The sequence below is a fragment of the Cervus elaphus genome, chromosome 18, assembly GCF_910594005.1.
Source record: "Cervus elaphus chromosome 18, mCerEla1.1, whole genome shotgun sequence".
Classification (NCBI taxonomy): Eukaryota; Metazoa; Chordata; class Mammalia; order Artiodactyla; family Cervidae; genus Cervus; species Cervus elaphus.
Window position 1 is genome coordinate 55,707,831 of NC_057832.1, and position 8,567 is coordinate 55,716,397.

Genomic DNA, 8,567 nt, shown 5'->3' on the forward strand with positions numbered 1-8,567 from the left:
ACGGGCTTGCTAAATTAGCTGAGCAGAATCTCAGAAATGCTAGAATAAATCCAGGCAGAAAAAATCCAAAAATATCATCCAGGATCATACAGGACATTTAAGAATTCTGGTCGGCTTATTTGTCCACTCCAGAAAAAGCTTGTTCTGTTGACCTCACCTTTGCCACTCTGGTTCTATTGATGATGGTGTTTGCTTTCAGAGTGTGTATTAATGTATTAGTGAAGGACTCCATGGGTTACACATGACATGACAGAAACCCAACTCAAATTGATTTCAGCAAAGGAAGGTTATATTTGCTCTCATAACTGAAAAGACAAGGAATGATCTGGCTTCCGGCATGGCTGACTCCAGGGGCTCACGTGGTGTATCAGGTAGTGTCTAACGTGGTTCCCAGTGGTTCTTGCCTCCTAGTATTCTTGCCGTCTGTAATCCCTTTCTCTTGAGGGTAAGATTGGACCTAGAGACTTGCTTCAAAGAGAACATGGCAAAAGTGACAGGATGTCATTTCCCAGATGAGGACATGAAAGGACTGACTTGTGCCTTGTTTGCAATTGCTCACTCGTTTTTTCCCAGAGTGCTCTGACTGGGTGACTCAAGCTGCCATGCTGTGGGGAGCCCTGTGGGGAGGCCCAGGTGGCGAGAAATGGATGTTTCAGCCCTAGAACCAGTAAGAACCTGAGGCCTGCCAGCAGCCACGTGAGCTAGCTTGTAAGTGGGTCTTCTGAGACTTAGGACAGCCGTGTGAGTGCAGCCTTTCCCCTACTGGGGCCTTGAGAAGACTCTGTTCCTGGTCAACATGTTGACTGAAGCCTTGTGTGAGACCCTGAGTCAGAATCACCTAGCAAAGCGCCCCTGTGTTCCTGACCCACAGCTACTGTGAGATAAAAATACACTAAACGTGTGTTGGGGTAACTGGGAGTAATTGGGGGGGGTTCTATAGAAAAATAATAAATACCGATGTCACTCACCCTAGGATTCTCTGTCTAGCCCCACACAATGGTCTTCTCTGTGAGTGAGGCCCCTGTTACCAAGCAGATCTTCTTCATGAGGTGGCAGCTGGTAGCTCCAGGCTCATGGCCCAGCCCCCTCCAAGAGGAAGTGACTTTCCCCTTTGCAGTGGATAAAAGGAAATTCCTGGAATTCAGTCTTATGAAACTGACCTAAGTCACTTCTTGCTGGAGCATTTAGCATAATTGTTTCTGACGCTGCTACCTCTGGTGGTTTGGAAACATCTGAATAGTAATTCTACCTGGAGGATTCAACTCCCCACTTGGAGCCTTTCTGAATTGTAGCTTAGGCCAAAGTGACCTTCGAGTTCTGTTGGCTCATTCCTGGCCACAGGCAAACCTTGACTCAAGTCTAGGTGGTGAAACAGAGGACACAGATGACTTAGATGAGGCAGTGATGGTCAGTGTCTCCACAAGATGTCGGGTTATTTGACTGTGATCTGTGAATAGCCGTCATGTGACTACTCAAGTGGTCATAGTTTTCAGCTTCTGTCTTCACGACCAGCTGCTGATTAGTTTGTAGCAGCCTCCTCGGCCCAGTGACTGGTTCAACTCCAGAAATCTTACCACATAGGCATGTGCCACGTGTTGAGAGTGTCTGATAAAATTCTGTTCCCAGTGTCTTCACTGCTGGAACGTTCCTCAGTGACTAGACCTGTCTCTGGCCACCTTGCAGCTGAGTGGTAGGATGTCATAGGTGAGAGTCAGGGCTTTACATTTAGAGACCTGGGCTTCAGTCTTGGCTTGACTGTGTACCTGTGGTGCAGACTTGGCCTCTCTGAGCTCTAGTTTCTAAAATGGAAATTTTAGTACCTGCCTCATAATGTAACTATTAAGTGGCACAGAACTTGCAGTATTGTGTGTGTGTGTGTGTATAGTTAGCCCCTGAGACATAGTGAATAACTGCTACATCATCAACAGGATTACTATTTCCACTGTTCTTCAAATGCAGAAACAAAATCTGAACTTGGCACTTCAGATAATGATTAATCAGCTCACCCTGTTCTGAACACTTCTAATAATATAGTTTAGTCTGCAATACATGTTTTTTTTTTGGTGGGGGGGAGGGCAAGTGTTGCCATATCATACCATTGATTCAAGTTGATCTTATAATGAACAAAAAGTCTCCCAATTCTGTTTTATGTGAACTGCTGATAATCACATTGTTACTATTCTGAACTCAGCTATTGAACACTGATGCTTATAACATTCTTTGTTGTTTGTGCCCAGTGCTTTTGAATCTTTTCCTTTGTCCAGCAAATCAGCTGGATGTGCACTGTTGTTGGGTGGAGAGTTCACCCGTTGGGTGAACATGCCATCCATCCTGTCCCCCAAGGCATTGAGTGAGCTCATTCTAGACCCACTTTGGCTGATAATCAGCCTGATCTCTTTGTTTGTTTAGTTGGCTATGGATGCTCCTAATTGTTCTAATTGTCAACCCCACATGGCTTCATATAGTCCACAAGGGTGCAATAAAAGCCGCTTTCAAGTACTTTATTAAAATTCATATTCTGTATGTGGTCTGCATTATTACATCTTTATCAAAAAAGAAAAAGATTTTCTTATTTCCAAATCACCATCTGTATTTCCATCACTCAGAAGCCCCAAGAGGCAGGTTTCTTTATAACTTTTGCATTATATTATTGCTAATGTGTAAGAGTTCCTGCTGTTCCATATTTTTGCCAACTCTTGATATTATCAGAAGTAACTTTGTCAGTTTTGTGAGGGTGAAATGGTATTTTATGGTTGTTATAATAAGAGACACCCAATTATTACTGAGATTGAGCATGTTTCCATATTTATTGACTGGGTTATGGCTTTCTTTGCCACTTTGTATTATTTGATCATTTTTCTGAAAGATTTTAAAAATCTAATAATATATCTTAGATATATCTATACACATGAATGTGTAGAGTGTGTCAATGAAAAAAATCATATAACAGTCAAGCTAAGAAAAAAGAAAAGAGAATTTTATTTGAGCCAAACTGAGGGTTATAACCCAGGAAACATTCTCAGAAGCTCTGAGAACTGTTTGATTAATCAGGAGTTAGAGATGCAATTTTATACATTTTTGAGACAAAGAATTTGTGTGTCATATTGATAGGTTAACCATTGTTCACACAGTTCATCAAAGTTTTTTTTTTAAGTCAGCTATGTATGTATTGATACAGAACAAGCCTTTGGTCAATGTGACCCCTGTATGAGATGGAAAGGAAATGTTGATAATTTTAGGATTACAGTGCTGGCATCTGAAGAAAGGGACCAATTTTTCTCAAAGGTTGATTTTCTCCTCCTGTTTTTTTTTTTTTTTGTTGTTGTTCATTTGTTTGGAATGAAATAATTTTTATTCTTCAGCAACTACCAAGATGACCCTTAGAGGTTCCAACAGGACAGTAACAATCCACCCTCAGCTTTACTTCATGAAGGAGCGTAAGATCAAATCTATCTAATCTGAAGATCAGGCCTCAGTGTGAGCCGGCCTCGGGGAAGAGAGGAGGGGACTGCTGTGGAGGAGGCGATGCTGTGGAGAGCATGGCACAGATGTGGAGCAACGGAGACACAGCCAGTCAGGGCTAACTGATGGCCTGCACAGCCCACCAAGTCCCCACAGTTTTGAACTGAGTCGTTTAGAAGGGATTCAGGCCACTGCCTTGTTCTCACAGAGGAGTAGCCAGTGTGTGCCCTCCTGCTCACTAGGGCTGGCTAACCATGCAGCAATTTCAGGACAGTTTCTGCTAGATATTTCCTGCTATCTTACTTTGTCTCCAAATCCACCTAAAGTATATACTGGTGTCCCCAATGACTAAGAAAGGCTTTGTGCTCACCTTTTTTAAAAATTTATTTTGGGACTTCCCTGGTGGTCTAGAGGCTAAGACTCTGTGCTCCCAATGCAGGGGGCCAGGGTTCAATCCCTGGTCAGGGAACTTGATCCCACATGCTGCAGCTAAGGCTGGGAACAGCCAAATAAATAAATAAAATAAATAAATATTTTAAAAAAAATTTATTTTAATTGGAGGCTAATTAATTTACAATATTGTGGTAGTTTTTGCCATACATTTACATGAATCAGCCATGGGTGTACATGTGTTCCCCATCCTGACCCTCCCTCACACCTCCCTCCCCATCCCATCCCTCAGGGTCATCCCAGTGCACCAGCCCTGAGTGCCCTGTCTCATGCATCAAACCTGGACTGGTGATCTGTTTCACATATGATAATATACATGTTTTAATGCTATTCTCTCAAATCATCCCACCCTCGCCTTCTCTCACAGAGTCCAAAAGTCTGTTCTTTACATCTGTGTCTCGTTTGCTGTGCTCACTTTTAATTGTAGTTTATCCTGTTATGCAAAATAAGAATTCAAACAAGATAAGAAAACAACACTGCAGAATATTAGGAGGGGCTGAGGGCTTTGTCCCAGCAGCTCTAATTCAATAGGCACCAGGCCCAACCAAGCCCACAAGGCAAGCATCCCATTAGAAGGCAGAGGTCACGGCCAGAGGGGGTGTTCCGCACACCTTTTATACAGCTGCTCCAATTCTTTGCTTAGTCTGTGCTGGGGCTGAAACTCATACATCATTGCATTTATGATCTTGCAAGACTGAAAGTTTCCCCCAAAGAGGTTTTGCTATATAACAGAAGTAGCCCCTGGCACCAACTTCAAGAAAAAAAAAAAGGAAAAATACAGTTTAAATATTCGAATTTCAAACTGTTGATGTTCTCCTTTCCTAAGGCACAGTTAAGAGGCCCCAGGGAAAGACTGGTAAGGCTGAGGGGTGTGCCCCGGAAACGACATGTCTGTGTCTCTGTGCGGCAGGGGCCGGGAGGTGTCACTCCAAGGCAGCCAGCTGCTCACTGGCACAGCGGACTTTCTTTGCAGTTTCTTCAAATTCTTTCTGTTTATTGTTGGTTTTCCTTTGCGATTTTGTTCTTGATTCTTTCTTTATCCAGTTTCAAAAATTCACCGAGGGTTAATTCTTCAAACTGCTTCTTGACAGAAAGGAAAGTACAGCCAGATGAATGCTTTTTATGTTCTTCTATAGGGTCGTCATCTGGCTCCCAGCCTTCCAACTCCTTGAAGCAGAAGAAACACGGAGCCAAGTCAGGCTTGTTCTCAGCAGGACGGTGGATGAAGCCTGCCGCGGCCATCTGCTCTGAGATGCAGGCGCAGCCCTCTAAGAAGGGCCGGTTCTTAAGTATGGAGATGCAGTGGTTCTTGAGGTAGAGCTCCTAGGCCGGGGGCAACCACCGGGTGCCCATCCCACCACCTCCAATTGTTGCCTCAATTCAAATCCAGCAGTTGACGGCCTCTTCGAGGCATGTCGGGGCATCCTCCTGTTTTGAGGAGGTCTTGTAGATGTACACTGCACATTGGGAAAGGCCTACCACAAAGGGCCCAACTCATTATTTTTTTCTTTTTGTCTTTATTTGATTGTCCTACCATAGAAAAAGATTTATGATTTTTCCTCTTCATCTTCTCCCTTTTGATCATAAATCTTTACATAGAAAACATTAGGTGATCAACTATTTGGTCCCTTGTTACCCGGATGGTTCCTTACCTGCCCTGGATCATGTCCCTCAGTGCTGGGCCTTGAAAATGAGTTCTTTCTTTCCTTTTGGAGGGTTATGCTAGTAGAGTGCTTGGCAAGGGCTTATAGTCAATCATAAGGTATCCAAGAGGACTTAGGCCAATTTTGTCTTATACGTGCATTGTGCATGTCCACTATCTTGTATAGAATTATAGATGTGATCAGCAGTTTCAATTCATTTGAATTCATTTTAAATTCATGTTAAAATTCGGTTTAATTCACTAAACATTATGTATGTGTACGGTGGTGATTTAGTCACTAAGTCGTGTCTAACTCTTGCGACCCTGTGGACTGTAGCCCACCAGGCTGCTCTGTCCATGGGGTTCTCCAGGCAAGAAAACTGGAGTGGGTTGCCATTTCCTTCTCCAGGGGATCTTCCCAACCCAGAAACTGAACCCGGGTCTCCTGCATTGCAGGCAGATTCTTTACCAACTGAGCTACGAGCGGGGCTTTGTATGTGTATATATATAATCATAGTAAATTAATTAAATGCAGTAAATAAGCATATAAATATATTGATGGAGAAAAGTTTTATAGATTATGCATTTGTTCAGTCATCTCAATTTGTACAATCATTGTACATGTGCTTTTGACAGTAGATTTAAAGCAAGCAGTGATACATGTCATGAGTAATTTGATAGCCAGGAAAAGGATGATAACATATATTATGAAAATAACAACTGTCTGTGAGGCAGAGGAACAAGTTGCCTAGTCCTGAGGGGAGTCAACTAAATAGGTCATTTAAAAGGGCAGTGTTTCTTACATCTTGTAACTATTTTGCTCTTTGGAAAATTTTTCCCAGGCATCTGTCAACCTCTTTAGAGGTGCTGACAAAAGTGCAACAAGTAGTGTGAGCAATAGCACAAATGTTATGTGTTAGCATAATATTAAACCACAGATCTCTCTCTTGCAGGCTTTCCAAAAGCTGTCTGTATGATATTTGACATGGCGGGGGTTGCTGGCATCAGTGACTTATGGTTGTTGTTTTTTTTAAATTTAATACGTCTATTAACCAACTAAGGGACAGAGCAAGGGTTCCTAGGGTAAGTTGTGTCTGGTCTCTAAGAATTGAATATAATTCAGAAAAGGGATGGACATATTAATGTGCTGGAAATTTGAACCTGAAAGGTTAGGCCAGAGGGAGATTGATCTGAGTAAGTGGTAACATTCAGTTCAGTTCAGTCACTCGGTTGTGTCTGACTCTTTGCGACCTCATGGACTGCAGGATGCCAGGCTTCCCTGTCTGTTACCAACTCCCGGAGCTTGCTCAAACTCATGTCCATTGAGTTGATGATGCCATCCAACCATCTCGTCCTCTTTCGTCCCCTTCTTTTCCTGCCTTCAGTCTTTCCCAGCATCAGGGTCTTTTCCAATGAGTCGGTTCTCTGCATCAGGTGGCCAAAGTTTTGGAGCTTCAGCATCGGTACTTCCAATGAATATTCAAAACTGATTTCCTTTCAGATTGACTGGCTTGATCTCCTTGCAGTCTAAGGGACTCTCAAGAGTCTTCTCCAACATTGGAAACACTGAGACGTCAATGACAGGAATCCCAAGGGATTTCAGTTGGCCTTGTATTGACTGAGGAATTTGATGACAAACAGTTAATTGCCCCCAGTAGCTTTGTGGTAGTTTTACTAAAGAGTTTTCATTCCATCTTAAGCATTGGCACAAAATCATAGCCAGAAATAGAACAATAACTTTCAATTTTGATGGAGACAGACACTTTGACAGAGAGATAATTGGAACTAGTAAGATAAGTATTACAGACCCGGCCTCAACTCTTGGATTAGCTGTATACCATTGCTGTCATCTTCTTGTTCTGACTCGGTGGGGCCTTTCTTAGTCAAAGCCGGCTATCAGAAATAGGAGTTGCAGTCCATTCAGGAGGGGAGGCCTTTTTGAGGTGAGAAATGTGAATCCCACAGCCTACTCCTTGAAGTTTTGCAGCACAGGGATTTGCTAACAATACCTGATATGGTCCTTTTTCCAACATGGTTGTAAAGAGTCTTTTATTTTATGTCTTTTCCCATGGACAAAATCTCCAGGGTCCTTAAAGTCTATTTCTCACTGGAGCTCACTATGGAAGGAATCAGTTACTAATTTGTCATTTTAGTCAAGCGCTTTGATGTGTCCTTGACAGTAATGTAGAATATCACATTTAAGAAGCGTTGGTTCATAAGTACCTGCATCTAGATGCATAGGTTGTCTAGTAATTATTTCAAAAGGACACAGTGCTGACCAAAGCAGGTAGAACTAAGGTTGAAGAGTGCCAAGGGAAGGACTTTTGGCCATGGAAGATGAAAAGCCTCTGAAAGTTTAGGCAATTGTGTTTTAATTGTGCTGTTGGATCTTTCTATTAATCCTGAGGCCTGAGGGTGATTGGCAAAGTGAAAATGCTGCATTATCAGCCAAATCTACAAGTAGATTTAATGACTGGTCCAGTAAAATAGGTTTCCTGGCCACTATGCAGCTCAAAGGAATCCCTCAATCTGGAACTGTTCTTTTCAATAGTAATTTGCATACTGATAAGGCCGTTGCTCTTCTGCAAGGCAACACTTCCATCCAGTGTGAAAAACATGTCTACCATTACCAGGATGTGTTTGTAGACTTGAGAGGAAAGCACCTGTGTAAAATCCAGTTGCCAAACTTGAAAGGGTTCCTTTGGGAGGCGAAAGTGGCCTTGACAGCCATGAACGGGCTTCAGTTCAATTCAGTGGCTCAGTTGTGTCTGACTCTTTGCGACCCCATGAACCGCAGCACGCCAGGCATCCCTGTCCATCACCAAGTCCTGGAGTCCACCCAAACCCATGTCCATCGAGTCGATGATGGCATCCAACCATCTCATCCTCTGTTGTCCCCTTCTCCTCCTGCTCTCAATCTTTCCCAGCATCAGGGTCTTTTCCAATTAGTCAGCTCTTCCCATCAGGTGGCCAAAGTATTGGAGTTTCAGCCTCAGCATCAGTCCTTCCAATG

At 43.0% G+C, this 8,567-nt stretch overlaps 1 pseudogene; it reads right to left on the reverse strand.

The window, feature by feature from the left end:
* Positions 1-4,835: 4,835 nt before the first annotated feature.
* Positions 4,836-5,265, reverse strand: LOC122674835 (annotated as a pseudogene).
* Between the last annotated feature and the right edge of the window lie 3,302 nt (positions 5,266-8,567).